The sequence below is a fragment of the Aquarana catesbeiana genome, linkage group LG08 (assembly GCF_042186555.1).
Source record: "Aquarana catesbeiana isolate 2022-GZ linkage group LG08, ASM4218655v1, whole genome shotgun sequence".
Classification (NCBI taxonomy): domain Eukaryota; kingdom Metazoa; phylum Chordata; class Amphibia; order Anura; family Ranidae; genus Aquarana; species Aquarana catesbeiana.
The window spans coordinates 140914193-140928969 of record NC_133331.1 but is presented as its reverse complement, the minus strand read 5'-3'; the positions used below and the strand labels follow the sequence as shown (position 1 = coordinate 140928969).

Sequence of the window (14777 nt, the reverse complement as noted above, 5' to 3'; positions counted from 1 at the left end):
GCACCCCTGCTGATCAATCAGAACCAACGTACATTGACACTCCTATCCGCAAACTCTCTTCTAGCTCAAATTACAACAAGCTCCTGTGCTGAGGGTGCAAGAGCAGAACGTTTGCTTTTGCTCTAAGTTTATTTCAGATGGCGGGTTGGAGTCTGGGGGAGCATTTGTGTGCTTTGACACGGGACAGTTGAATTGTTAAACCAGGACTAACAACCTCTTGCCCCAATGGGTCACACACTGGATATTCTGTTCTTTTTTCCTTGCACACAAGGATTCCTTCCTTTTGACATGTGGCTGCTTCACCCCACTTTGGCCCACTTGAGAAATGCAGGGATGTCTCGCACAGAGACGTGCCTGGTCAAGACCTTGACTCTGAGGTTACGGTCATCGGTTAGCAGGACAACTTCTCTTCTCAGGTGTATTGGATCATTTTTTTTTGATGGCATGAATTCTTTTGCACTGTCCTTGCAGTAATGCAGACAACAAGACAAAATCAAATCATCATTGTTGCCCTTCTGCCCAGAAATTTCCTCACTGCGAAAGGCGATAGACTCCAGCTCATTGCCACGACTTGTAAGCGCTCGCAGATTGGGGTCTCGAGACTCAAACCTCTGCTCCAGAAACTAGATGGCTTTCTTTGCTTTCTCCTGAAGTGAGCGAGTATTTCCAGCACTGCATTGATCAAATTCCTGTCCTTTGGCAAGACCATCCAGCTCATGGATAACTATAAGGGGTATGACAAGGATGTAAATCTGAGATGAAAGAAGTTGCTCCAGGCCTGGAAGATGGTTGATGAAGCCATTGGTATCAGGAACAAGAAACAAGGGACAAATTTCCAACTCCAGGAGCCTTGTCTTGCCATCCAGTACAGCCTGAATCTTTTGCTGTTGACATTTCTGCTCTTCCAGTTTTCTTGCCAGCGCGTGCTTCTTGGCACGCAGTTCTCGGAAATCATGCTCTGCCCTACTGCTGTCTAGATCCAAATCTTCTGTGCACTCCTCAACTACTACATCATCCTGATCTTCCAGTTGGTTTCCCTCCGGGCTTCCCGTTTCCTTTCCTATGGCATCTAGGACGGATGCCACTGACACATACTTTCCACCCTTGAATGCCAGCAGAGGCTCTTCTTGTCCGCACAGTGCTTCCAGGAAATATTTCAGGACTGTGACCCGCTTACAATCTGCAGCAATAATCTTATCAGAGGTTATCTCAACTTAGTAAGGTTCCTTAGGGGCAGCAAGGAGGGGGACAAACCCAGAAAGTAGTCTGTCTTCTTCAAGTAACAGTAGAGAAAGGTCTTTATAAAGAGGTGCCTCGGAGTTTACCCAGGTCAGTGAGTTGCAGAACTCCACCAAAACATTCCAGACATCTAGTGCAGGCTCCTTGAAGTGGACTGGGAGGTGGATTCCAGGTATCAGGGTGTGCCAGAATCCAGTCTGACCATACCGTCACACTTGGCAAAAGCTCTTTTAGATCAGATGGTAGAGAAGAAACCTTTACCTTAACATCATCCTCTGTTACACCTTGCTTTGCCATGGAGCTGTATTGTTCTGTTTTTTGTTTTTGTAACAAATTGATGCATCTATTCACCAGAAGTGAGAACATGGAAAGCCCCAGACTGGTGGCCTGCTCCTGTACTACTGAGAGTGTGCCCTCTGAAAGGACATCTTTGCTTTGACAGTTGTTCACAGTAAACTTGTTGATGGCCATAAGCTGCAACATCCTTGTGCTTCCTATAGGGGATGGACTGTGCTCGAGCAAGGCCTGGAATTCCTTTAAAACCTTCTCAAAAAGCACATGGAACGTTTCCATTCCAATCCTGGTGAAGAGCTTCCCCTGGGCATGCAGGAAGCTGAGCAGGAAGCGTTTGTTCAGATCACTTGGGCTCAGATTATCCACACCATTACACTTCTGACTGTCCCTGCTCTAGCAGCCTGGTGGAGCTGGATGAATCCATATCTCAACTTAAGTGGCATACTCCGTAGTGTGCCAAAACGTGGTACTCGGTCCTTGATGGCTGAAAGCTGCATCCACATCCTTCTGTTGCTTTTGATCCATCTGCTCAGCCTTGCGTTTAGTTTCTTCAAACAAGTTTATATGACTGGCAGCCAAGCTTTGCATGTAGTAATAAACAGCATCCAGTTTCCTCCTTGTGTATATGGCTAGAAGTGCCAGATGGTTATAAGGTCGTCCGTTCTTTGGAGCAATGTGTTGTGCCTTTAGGTACCAGCTGCGAGCTTTTCCATATTTACATATGTCTGCAGCCAGCTCTCTGTAACGAGCAATGTCACCTTGGCAAATCATGTACGAATAGAAGGTTTTTCCTCTTAGTTGGGATTTTAAAAGGTGGAGGTCTCCAGAAAATGTAACAAAAATTATATAAAGTATCAAAATTTTATTATATCAAAAGGTTAAAAACATAGCACATACTAAATAGGAGTCATAAACAACGAAAAATAATATGGATGCCAGAATGTACAAATGGTAATAGTACAACGAAAATATACAGAATGTACAAAACAGGTTGACGGAACTACACTTAACCATAGAGGCTGTTTAAGCAAGGCGCTAATTGACAGTGCAGGCCCAACGCGTTTCGAGGTATTTTTATAATGATTGCGACCTCTTCTTCAGGGGCTGGGGGTAAGGTGTATATCCGTCTAAGGAACAATTTTGTAAAGAAAAAGAGAAACGGACAAAAAGAGACACACAATAAAACATATTATATATCAAGGATAATGCATATACATCACTATTTACATAGTAGAATTGTTATAAAGTGATGACAAAAGTAGATTCTAACCATAATGTTATAGGAGCATCATCACATGGCATACAATTCAGGAGAGGGGGAGAGATAAAACGGTTAACCACCGGGGTCCAGAACCGAAAGAAGGCGCCACCGCCACAGAAACGATATCGTCAGCAAGTCGGAACCGGACACAAAGGGCGTCACGTCTGTCAGCTGAATGATAGTAAATCATCCTATTAGCTAGGAGTTGAGCAAGATATATCTAAAGAAGAGTTATCTCAAGGAGTGTATTTTCATAATTAGTTGGGCATCACCTCTATTGGTAAGGTTGAAAGTTAAGGCAAGCGGCTCTGGCAGGTGTTTGCTCATACATACCTAACGCTGTGTGGAGACTGGAGTTATCTCCACTCAGGCTCCAAAAGATGGATAACCATCAACTGGTAACACCCCGGATGATTAGAGTTTATGGAAATGTTGGACTGAAGACAAGGAAAAAGAAAAAGAGCAGCATGGTAAATAGTATTACTCAATTAAGTGTTTATCACTTAATATGCACCCATCTGCAGAGCTCAGGTAACCATACCTAAAGGTGTTATCAATAATGGCTAGTAAATCTCCGAGCTGTGATCCAAGAGGAGGTAATAGTGGGGCCCCTATGGTCAGCGACTATAAAAAAGGAGAAAGCATAAATGATAAATACAGGCTCCTACATAAGTTTGAAGAGTACATAATTTATCAAAAAATTACAGGGACAATGATTGTGCTCAAGATGTGTATACATCCTGCAGCTCCAAATGGCATTCAAAATACACCTTAGATAAATAAGGAAGAGGCTAAGCTTCTTTACCTTACAGAAATCAACAGTAGCTGCACGTTCAGTTCAGTGTCTCCCCAGCGAGTGAGCTGGCAGCTTTGTGTGCAGCTTAAGTAGTGCTGTTTATTAACAGCACATTCAGGACAGCTGTCTCCACCAGGAGCAACGTCATTGCTGTCAGTAAGGGCCGCCCTCCGAGTCCCCGGCACGCAGACCAGCCCCCCCGCCCCACACACAGGTCCAATCCAGGAGCGGGATGCATCGCATCCTGGAAGCGGAGAAGGACCCGTGCTGGGAGGGGACTGACGTCCGCGTCAGGCACCCGCGGCGCGCTGATCGCCATGGCAACGGGATAAACATATCCCTGTCATAGGCGATCGTGTGGGGGTGGCCAAGCATTGCCAGACTAAGAGTGGCAGCTTTGGCCCCCTGTTCGCCGAGTGCCGGACCCGAGCGCAGACTAACACGGCTCCACCGGACCGCAGCGCCGCCGATCACGAGCCCCGATGGCACCGATACTCACCCCTGAGATGAAGAGGATGCATGTGATGTCCTAGTCCACAGATAATCGTGTGAGGATATGGAAAGAATGTGGGAAAAAGAAGCCAGAAGGAGAAACAGGCAGGCATGTTGAAAAACATGTTAATGGCATGAAGAACATGTTAATAAAAAACAGTCCATATAAAACAATGTATTATTATGGGGACATAAAAAAGGGAGGGGGACACAAAAAAAAAAAATAATAATTTTTTTCCCCCCTTACTCGTATCTAATGCCTCCATCCTTATTTAGCCGCAAATGGCTAATGATTAATCATTTATATGGATGCATTTAATGCTACAGAAAGAGGGGAGTAGTGTCAGCACCGGGGGGTTCCCACTCTGACCCTCCTGAGGTGAAGCCCTCCAGGAAGGGTCTGAAAGAGGTGGTATCATTTAGGCCCGGTGCCTTGGTAGCCTGGAGACGAAAAATCCACTTTTGTTCTTTTTGCAGCAGGACTTTGTTCCAGTCCCCCCTGCGTAAGCCTGGATGGACCCGGTCCAGGATCAGAAAAGACAACTTGGGGAATATTCCAGAATGAAAAATGGAAACGTGCCTTCCCAGTGGTAAACTGGGATTGCACGTTTTCATAGAAATTATATGGCGGTAGGCTCTCCTCCAGAACTCCTGGTTCGTTTTGCCAACGTAATAGCATGCGCAATCGCACATAAGTAGATATACTACACCGATTGTTTTGCAATTAGCAAAGTGTTTAGGTGTGTATTTACTACCATCAGGTAGTTTGGTGTCTGGTTTAGTATTCATAAATTGGCAATATGGGCACCCTCCGCACCAGAAGGTTCCCAAACGTTTACAAGGGTCCCTCTTCCCTGCCCCGCCTCCCACATATTCGCTAGATACTAAGTTGTCTTTAATAGACCTGGCACGTTTGAAAGTCAAAGATGGTCTGTCTTGTATGAATGGACCAATGGTAGGATCTAACTTTAAAACGTGCCAATAACGTTCAATGATGTTTTTAACAGTTTTGTGTTGATTTGAAAACCTAGTAATTATCCGAATAGGATTCGTTTTTTTCCTATTGGTTTCGGTGCTAAAGACAAGTTCATGTCTTGTCTTCAGACATGCACCTTTATACGCTCTCTTCAGACATTTTTTAGAGTACCCGCGCGTCAGTAGCCTCTCCATCAGCGATTCGGCCTCCCGTTTAAAGACTTCATCGCTGGTGCAGTTGCGTCTGACACGCAGGTACTGACTGTATGGAATCGATTGAATAAGAGGTTTCGGGTGGAAGCTGGAGGCATGCAGGATGGAATTGCCGGAAGTTTGTTTCCGTAAGAGTGAACTGAGGAGTGAGCCATCGTGTTGTTTATGAATTGAAACGTCCAGAAAGGTAATTTCCCATTCCTGGAACGTCATAGTGAAAGTCAGATTAAAGGAATTGTTATTGAGTTCCTGCAGGAATCTCTGAAGTTCATCTGGGGTCCCATCCCAGACAATCAGCACGTCGTCAATGTAACGACGCCACAGGACTATGTGGTCCATGTACGGTCGTGTAGATTCAGACTGATCCAACATGGCCTCCCATTCCCCCAGGTACAGGTTAGCGTACGATGGGGCACAAGAAGTCCCCATCGCAACACCCTGTACCTGGAGGAAAAAACTGCCGTCGAACGCAAAATAGTTGTGGTTTAGGACAAAGTCCAGGGCGTCAATCAAAAATACTTCTTCCTCATGTCAATATGGCTATCACGTGCAAGCACATGCCGAATGCATGCCAGCCCCTTGTCGTGGGGAATCGAACTATAAAGAGCTTCCACGTCTAGCGCTACCAGTAATGACTTAGGTGGGACCCAAATATTATCTATAATTTGCAAGAGGTGCAAAGTATCCCTAGTATAACTGGGTATGTTTAATACATATGGTCGTAGGTGGCCGTCTATAAATTGACTTAGATTCTCGGTTAGGGAACCGTTACCAGAAATGATTGGTCGTCCCGATGGTTTACATAAGTCTTTGTGAAGTTTTAGAAGGGCATAGAATGTTGGAGTGCGGGGTTGATTGGTTCTAACATAGTCAAGTTCAGATTTGGTGAGTATGCCAGCGGCATACGCCGCTTCGTCTACCAATCTATAGAATTTTTTATTAAATTTGTCAATTTTATTAGATGAAATTTTCGAATACCATTGTTGATTGGAAAGTATTTTGTTGCAAATTGCAACATATTGCTCATTATCCAAAATGACTATGTTGCCCCCCTTGTCCGAAGGTTTTATAGTGATATTAGAATTGGAAGCTAGTTCTTTAAGGGCTTTGCGTTCATCTGTACTGAGGTTAGGTTGTTTTTTAGGACAGATTTTGATCTTCCGAATTTCATTACACGTTAGTTTTACGAAGGCCAGTACATTAGAGTTAGTGCTGAGAGCAGGGAATTTGTCTGATTTTTTCTTAAATTACTTAATGGAGGATTGAGGAGGGTCAGATTGATCAAATCGGCCAAGCAGATGCTCCAGGTCGATCTGGTCAATCAGATCAGGTGGCTCATTCTCATCTAGCAGTGATATCAGATTATCTAGTGCAGCCAATTCTTGTGATTTAAACATGGGTTCCTTTGGTGCTTCCTTTGAATATAGTTGTTTCAAGATAAGTTTACGTGCGAATAGTTGGATATCTTTTGTCACCTCAAATTTGTCCAGATCCTGGTCCGGACAAAAGCTTAAACCCCGGGTCAGGACGGATAGTTCAACCTCCGTCAGCGTATGTGAGGAGAGATTTACAACGTTGAGGTCATGGTTCTCAGTCGATGAGAACACCCCCGTCTGAGGGATAGGGGTGTTCACATTGCTGTATTGTCTGTTGGGTTGACTAAAAAATTGTCTTGTAGTGTACGCGGTTGTTGAATTCCCTTGGCTGAGCAATCAGTCAGGGGAGTATTCGTCTCTGTGGGTGGCGGTGCAGAAAACCCATCACCACCTGTTTTACCTGACACCACGTGCGAGATAGGAATACCGGTGCTCATATTAAGATCAGTGATACGTTTTTTGGGTTTCTTCTCATGTGACCCATTGCCTTGAGAGTTCCTCTTGGTCTTCCGCGGTGATTTCCGCCTAAAGGAACCCTTGGATGAAAACGAAGACATAGACGAAGTTTCAGAAAGCATATTAGCATTATTAACATGACGGTTTGTATTTCTATTATTGGTTGCAGTTTTCCAATTATATGCCTTGGACTCTGTCCTGTCTCTAAAAAACTTTTTCTCCTTCTTGATTAGGATCTCTTTATTGTAGTGTTCAAGATGCTCATTCAGGTTTTTGTCATATTGTTCGAACAGGGGATGATCTTTAAAACCTATTAATTGTTTATTCAAACGTTCCAATTCTTTCTCTATATCAATCAGTTTACGTTGGTATTCATCTATTAACAGCGACATCATGCCTGCTGAGCATTTTGAAAGATTTTTTTCCCATTCTTTTTTGAAGTTGACACTCATGTCTTCAAGAGTGGGAAAGATTTGAATGCGTAAACCAAGAGGGTTCATCTCATAATGTATTGCTTGAAAGAATGGATATGCCAATGATAAGAAGATTTTTTTCTCTAAAACGTTTCTGAGATTCAGTGTCTCTCTGTTCTTTTTGTACAAAGTTCCTATAGAGTCCTGACATCGTAGAGTCCCAATTAGAGCTAGCATAGTTAGTCATGATTGAAGGTTAAATGAAAATCAACAAAAAATATTTGAATAATACAATAGTTAATTTCCAAAAAGTACTTGTCACCGGGAACGAGGAAAGGGTATCTTCTACCCAAAAGTTACATAGAACAGTGGATGGTGACATGGACTTGATGGAAGGAGACAACCAACCCACATCCCTGTGTACATATACGAATAGAAGGTTTTTTTCCACCCAAAACCTCTTATTCAATCGATTCCATACAGTCAGTACCTGCGTGTCAGACGCAACTGCACCAGCGATGAAGTCTTTAAACGGGAGGCCGATTCGCTGATGGAGAGGCTACTGACGCGCGGGTACTCTAAAGAATGTCTGAAGAGAGCGTATAAACGTGCATGTCTGAAGACAAGACATGAACTTGTCTTTAGCACCGAAACCAATAGGAAAAAAAGAATCCTATTCGGATAATTGATGAAAAAAATACAAATCAGCGCGAAGTGGTAAATGAGCATTAAAAGCTGCTGAACACTAGGGTCAAAAAACAAATCCCTTAATACAAATATAACAACAGATAGTGCAGCGCTAAAGAAGTAAAACACTGAAGTCCACCATGATATCAATGTCCATAAGGGTAATCAGTAAATCATCCTCAGGTGCGAGCGAACACCAATTTGTAGAGAAGTGATTTCAGGTAGCCCACCACCAAGAAATAGGTTGGCCTCTCACCTGAAGAAATGGACCCTTTGATTATAGAGGGTCATAAATCGCCTTAATCAAGCAAGGAACAGCATGTGTAGGCGTCCGTCAGGGCTCAGGTGTCAAACACTCCTCAGGGACCAAGGGGCTCCGGTGACAGACTCTCCAATATAACCCGGGTATCTCCTTGATTGGGGCCAAAGTGGTGCAGGCATCCTAGATGAGGAACCACTGGTGGAGTGAAAATAGACCCAGTTCTTCAGAGCCTCTCCTCACACACTGTCTTAAAGACGGCCCTGTGTCCCAAAACATTGATCTTCTTCTGTTGCTTACAAAGCATCACAGGGATCTCATTGCTGGAATGTATCAGTCAGGACAGACATTACTATTCCATGGGTCAGTCCCACCTGATCTATTCGGATAATTACTAGGTTTTCAAATCAACACAAAACTGTTAAAAACATCATTAAACGTTATTGGCACGTTTTAAAGTTAGATCCTACCATTGGTCCATTCATACAAGACAGACCATCTTTCACTTTCAAACGTGCCAGGTCTATTAAAGACAACTTAGTATCTAGCGAATATGTGGGAGGCGGGGCAGGGAAGAAGGACCCCTGTAAACGTTTGGGAACCTTCCGTTGCGGAGGGTGCCCATATTGCCAATTTATGAATACTAAACCAGACACCAAACTACCTGATGGTAGTAAATACACACCGAAACACTTTGCTAATTGCAAAACAATCGGTGTAGTATATCTACTTATGTGCGATTGCGCATGCTATTACGTTGGCAAAATGAACCAGGAGTTCTGGCGGAGAGCCTACCGCCATATAATTTCTATGAAAACGTGCAATCCCAGTTTACCACTGGGAAGGCACGTTTCCATTTTTCATTCTGGAATATTCCCCAAGTTGTCTTTTCTGATCCTGGACCGGGTCCATCCAGGCTTACGCAGGGGGGACTGGAACAAAGTCCTGCTGCAAAAAGAACAAAAGTGGATTTTTCGTCTCCAGGCTACCAAGGCACCAGGCCTAAATGATACCACCTCTTTCAGACCCTTCCTGGAGGGCTTCACCTCAGGAGGGTCAGAGTGGGAACCCCCTGGTGCTGACACTACTCCCCTCTTTCTGTAGCATTAAATGCATCCATATAAATGATTAATCATTAGCCATTTGCGGCTAAATAAGGATGGGGGCATTAGATACGAGTAAGGGGGAAAAAAATTAATTTTTTTTTTTTGTGTCCCCCTCCCTTTTTTATGTCTCCATAATAATATATTGTTTTATATGGACTGTTTTTTATTAACATGTTCTTCATGCCATTAACATGTTTTTCAACATGCCTGCCTGTTTCTCCTTCTGGCTTCTTTTTCCCACATTCTTTCCATATCCTCACACGATTATCTGTGGACTAGGACATCACATGCATCCTCTTCATCTCAGGGGTGAGTATCGGTGCCACCGGGGCTCGTGATCGGCGGAGCTGCGGTCCGGTGGAGCCGTGTTAGTCTGCGCTCGGGTCCGGCACTCGGCGCACGGGGGCCAAAGCTGCCACTCTTAGTCTGGCAATGCTTGGCCACCCCCACACGATCGCCTATGACAGGGATATGTTTATCCCGTTGCCATGGCGATCAGCGCGCCGCGGGTGCCTGACGCGGATGTCAGTCCCCTCCCAGCACGGGTCCTTCTCCGCTTCCAGGATGCGATGCATCCCGCTCCTGGATTGGACCTGTGTGTGGGGCGGGGGGGCTGGTCTGCACGCCGGGGACTCAGAGGGCGGCCCTTACTGACAGCAATGACGTTGCTCCTGGTGGAGACAGCTGTCCTGAATGTGCTGTTAATAAACAGCACTACTTAAGCTGCACACAAAGCTGCCAGCTCACTCGCTGGGGAGACACTGAACTGAACGTGCAGCTACTGTTGATTTCTGTAAGGTAAAGAAGCTTAGCCTCTTCCTTATTTATCTAAGGTGTATTTTGAATGCCATTTGGAGCTGCAGGATGTATACACATCTTGAGCACAATCATTGTCCCTGTAATTTTTTGATAAATTATGTGCTCTTCAAACTTATGTAGGAGCCTGTATTTATCATTTATGCTTTCTCCTTTTTTATAGTCGCTGACCATAGGGGCCCCACTATTACCTCCTCTTGGATCACAGCTCGGAGATTTACTAGCCATTATTGATAACACCTTTAGGTATGGATACCTGAGCTCTGCAGATGGGTGCATATTAAGTGATAAACACTTAATTGAGTAATACTATTTACCATGCTGCTCTTTTTCTTTTTCCTTGTCTTCAGTCCAACATTTCCATAAACTCTAATCATCCGGGGTGTTACCAGTTGATGGTTATCCATCTTTTGGAGCCTGAGTGGAGATAACTCCAGTCTCCACACAGCGTTAGGTATGTATGAGCAAACACCTGCCAGAGCTGCTTGCCTTAACTTTCAACCTTACCAATAGAGGTGATGCCCAACTAATTATGAAAATACACTCCTTGAGATAACTCTTCTTTAGATATATCTTGCTCAACTCCTAGCTAATAGGATGATTTACTATCATTCAGCTGACAGACGTGACGCCCTTTGTGTCCGGTTCCGACTTGCTGACGATATCGTTTCCGTGGTGGTGGCGCCTTCTTTCGGTTCTGGACCCCGGTGGTTAACCGTTTTATGTCTCCCCCTCTCCTGAATTGTATGCCATGTGATGATGCTCCTATAACATTATGGTTAGAATCTACTTTTGTCATCACTTTATAACAATTCTACTATGTAAATAGTGATGTATATGCATTATTCTTGATATATAATATGTTTTATTGTGTGTCTTTTTTTGTCCGTTTCTCTTTTTCTTTACAAAATTGTTCCTTAGACGGATATACACCTTACCCCCATCCCCTGAAGAAGAGGTCGCAATCATTATAAAAATACCTCGAAACGCGTTGGGCCTGCACTGTCAATTAGCGCCTTGCTTAAACAGCCTCTATGGTTAAGTGTAGTTCCGTCAACCTGTTTTGTACATTCTGTATATTTTCGTTGTACTATTACCATTTGTACATTCTGGCATCCATATTATTTTTCGTTGTTTATGACTCCTATTTAGTATGTGCTATGTTTTTAACCTTTTGATATAATAAAATTTTGATACTTTATATAATTTTTGTTACATTTTCTGGAGACCTCCACCTTTTAAAATCCCAACTAAGAGGAAAAACCTTCTATTCGTATATGTACACAGGGATGTGGGTTGGTTGTCTCCTTCCATCAAGTCCGTGTCACCATCCACTGTTCTTGGCAAATCATGGATCGCTGTACACTGATCAAAGCAAACTTCACCGTTTTGCGAAGGGGCTTGCCGCAAATTGCCATTCCATCCATATAATCCTCCAATTTAAACTGGTATGTTGTCTGCAACTTCTGAAACAAACCATCAAAAAACATTGTACCCTCATCCAAGACCTGCAGCAGCTTCTTGCAAAATTCCTCCCTTTCAGATGATGGTTCCTTTAACAAATGTTAAAACTTTTCGATAACCTGATAGAAGACATTTTTCCATAGGAGCTAATCCACATTGTGATGGTCACAGAACTCAATGGCAGTGAGGAGGCAGTGCTCATAAATATGAAATAGTTCTAGTCTAAGTAAAGACATTTTATTATAATAAATAAATAAATATTCAGTCCGCCTGAGCTGATGCCATCACGGGAGAGAAGATTACTGAGTTGTAACTCCTAATGATCTGCCATTCGCAAAAGATGAACGAGCTCCTGCTGCTGCATTGTTCTCATTTGCTGTTCAATTTCCTCAGATATTATTGGTCTCCCAGTGTATTAGCTAGGGCCATATTGCCCTGACTGAGCTCAGAATCCTGGGTAATATGTCCCAGGATAGATGCCATTGATGGAAAATGGCACAGAATAACTACCATAGCCATATGTTGAACGGCCATAATAGTATGGATTATCAGAGTTCTGAAATTTGTAGTAAGATGTCAGAGGAACAGAAGGGTAGCTATCACTCTGAGAAGGAGCAGATTCATCATTGTGTCCAGAAAATGAAACTGGGGGCTTTGATTTTTGATTTTTAAGAGCAGATTTCTGCTCAGGGTTGTTCGGGTCCCATAGACACCGGTTAGCTCCACCACACTCTCGACCATGGACACCTTTGGTGGAAATGATGGGAAGTGGCCTGGCGCTGCTTAGTTCCGGTGTTCCAGTAGCGTTGGATAAGTCTGTGTTGGCTGGAAGAATAAGAATGCCTCTTCCTTTGCCCTTTGGTTCAGCTGACTTTTCTCTCGATTCCTTCTTCTCCATATCAGTGTTGCATTTGTAAGTAGATCTCTCCCCAAATCTCCTGGACCTGTTCTCTTCATTGTTATGGCGATGTATGGATTCTTTTTTCAAAATAATAATTGTCTGGGGTCTTGGAGCTATCAGCTTTGCTTGGGTAGCCATTATCAGCGAATCCCTGTCTCTTTTTTACTTTGTTCCGACTTGCTTTCGCTCCATCCAACCACTCGTAATCTTCTTCAAATGAGTCTGTCAAAGACAACGATTCTCTTTGAAAGTACCTTTTCTTTCCGATCTCCAGTATTCTCTCTTTCTTGACATTTCTTACTCACCTCTGCCAAAACTCCTTCTTCGCTGCTATTGTTGCTTCCAGCAGAACTGGTGCTACAAGTTCGTGTGTGAGTTCTTCGCTTGTCTGAATGGGAATACCATTTAGTCTGGCAAGACTTATACTCCTCCTTTCCTTGTCTTGATAAATAGGTTTCTTCACTAGTCCTGTTATGTTTCTCTCTTTCTGATCTCTTGGATTTGTCATTCTTGGTAGCTTTGCCATCTTCTAGAGGAGGCTTGTGACTTTTGGCTGCATTGACAAGGCCTTCCTCAGTTACAATTTTCAGTTGTTCGGTTTTTCCTACAATATCTTCTGTCACGTCATTTACGGATTCCTTTACAGGGATCTGAAGACGTCTTCCTGGCTGATAAATCAACTGATCTGGCTTTTTGGCTCTGTTGGCGCTTTTTCGATGCGGAGTCTCTGGTCCATCATGTTCCATGTCATTCTCCTCCTGATTGTGATCTCTAGAGGCAACAGATGAGTTTATGCCATTAACAACAGATTCACTGTCATTTGCTTTCTCGCTTTGAAGACCCTCAGTGTGATTGATTCCATTTTCAGAAAAATCCAGTTTAGGCTTCTTTCGCAATCTGGATAGGCCAGGTTTGTAGATCTCAATGTCTGGACGTCTGTTGTCTTTCCTCTGTGGGGGTTCCCTTATCTCCTTTACAGTCCCTCGGCTCCCTGCGCTTTTCCCAGCTGCCAGCAAGTCCCGCAATTCAGAGGCAGAAATCCTAACCCTCTCAAACATCGCCGCCATCTTACCAGCGACCGCCAGGAATCAAAACAAGAAGTGAGGTATGAGATGACGGCGAGCCCACTGGTCCAAAATGCATGCCTGACCAGCTACTGGCTTTTAATACCCTGTTTCCCCGAAAATAAGACCTAGCGTGATTGTCGGTGATGGCTTCAATATAAGCCCAACCCCCCAAATAAGCCCTAGTTAAAGTCCTTGTAGGTCTTGTTTTCAGGGTAGGGCTTATTTTCGGGGAAAGAGGGTAGGGCTTTTTTGGGGGGTAGGGCTTATATTGCAGCCAACACTGACAATCACGCTAGGTCTTATTTTCGGGGAAACAGGGTAATAGGACACTTGCCTGTCCTGGAGTCCAGCAATGTCGGCATCGCAGCTGATGTTTCCATCAGCTGTTGGGTGCTGCCGCCGCTTTTGCGAGTAAGGGTACACGGCAGTGTAGCCTTATGGCTTCATACCAGGAACCCTACTGCGCATGCGTGAGGTTCCACTCCTCTCTCCTACTGCTCCGGTTGCAGGGGAAGGAGGAGAAAGGAGGAGGGAGTCGTGACGTCAACAGCTGTGGCTGTGGCTCCCGGAAGTGGGAACAGGATACCTGTTCCAGGTATATGCTCCCCCCTCCCGCCCGAAAGGTGCCAAATGTGGCACCGAAGGGGAGGGGACAAATGAGTGGAAGTTCCACTTTTGGGGGGAACTCCGCTTTAAAAGGACAGGTTCCACTCAGAACAGGACTCGCCATGATCGACCAAAGAAGTTGAGTGCACATGCTCAGCGTCATATGCAGAGGTTGTCTTTGGGAAATAGACGTATGAGTGCTGCCAGCATTGCTGCAGAGGTTAAAGGGTTGGGGGGGTCAGCCTGTCAGTGCTCAGACCATATGCCGCACACTGCATCAAATTGGTCTGCACGGCTGCCGTCCCAGAAGGAAGCCTCTTCTAAAGATGATGCACAAGAAAGCCCGCAAACAGTTT

At 44.3% G+C, this 14777-nt stretch overlaps 1 pseudogene; it reads right to left on the bottom strand.

Moving 5' to 3' along the window:
- Positions 1-266: 266 nt before the first annotated feature.
- On the bottom strand, positions 267-13832 carry LOC141105306 (telomerase-binding protein EST1A-like; annotated as a pseudogene).
- Positions 13833-14777: the final 945 nt, after the last annotated feature.